Source organism: Penaeus monodon, chromosome 33, assembly GCF_015228065.2.
Source record: "Penaeus monodon isolate SGIC_2016 chromosome 33, NSTDA_Pmon_1, whole genome shotgun sequence".
In the NCBI taxonomy this organism is placed as follows: Eukaryota; Metazoa; Arthropoda; class Malacostraca; order Decapoda; family Penaeidae; genus Penaeus; species Penaeus monodon.
This window is the reverse complement of record NC_051418.1, coordinates 14,496,821-14,497,461: the sequence shown is the minus strand read 5'-3', so window position 1 is coordinate 14,497,461 and position 641 is coordinate 14,496,821. Positions and strand designations below refer to the sequence as shown.

The window sequence follows — 641 nt, the reverse complement described above, 5'->3', positions numbered from 1 at the left end:
GCTCCTCTCATCTAGTGCCAGAAATTAACCGTAAGCATGAAGAAGTCTACGCTGGCACCTCTCTGCCATTTAATACGGTGTTCTCGGTGACAGCTGTCAATATCTCCTTTTTCTTTCCGCCACCTGTCAATTGGGTGGACAGGTGGCCCGTCAGCCCGGCTGGCAGAGGCTGACAGGCACGGAGAGACAGAGAGCTCGTCTAGTGCTAAGTCCTGTTTTAGAGACGAGAAAATTCTTGAATTGTAGTCGGGGATCGTGATGTGATAAGCAAATACATTTTCCGCTATTGATCGCTCCGGCTGCTCCTCTCGGCGATAGCGACCGTCGTCGAGGACGCCAGGGTGCGAGAGGGAGGAATCCATCAGTATTTGATCCTTGGAAGATCTCGCCGTCCGCCATGAATAAGACAGAGGGATGGGCGCGAGTAAGCCTACTCCAGCATGACCACTGCCCTCGAGCGCACTGCTGGGGCACACAATACGGAGCAGAATTCGCGCTGATGAGGAGAAATACGACGGAATGTGTCTGGGCATCGGTGTGCAATGAAGCAATTCTCTGATACTTTAACGGCATTAAGAGTGTTGCCAATTACGCTGTCACGAATTTCACTGCAGTAAAACTGTAATTTCACTATCGACAAG

General features: G+C 51.0%; 1 protein-coding gene across 1 annotated transcript in view; it reads right to left on the bottom strand.

Annotated features, from left to right (window-relative positions):
- The window catches only part of LOC119594058 (sex determination protein fruitless-like), a 63,112-nt gene that overhangs the window by 22,048 nt on the left and 40,423 nt on the right, over positions 1 to 641 (bottom strand). The window lies entirely within an intron of this gene.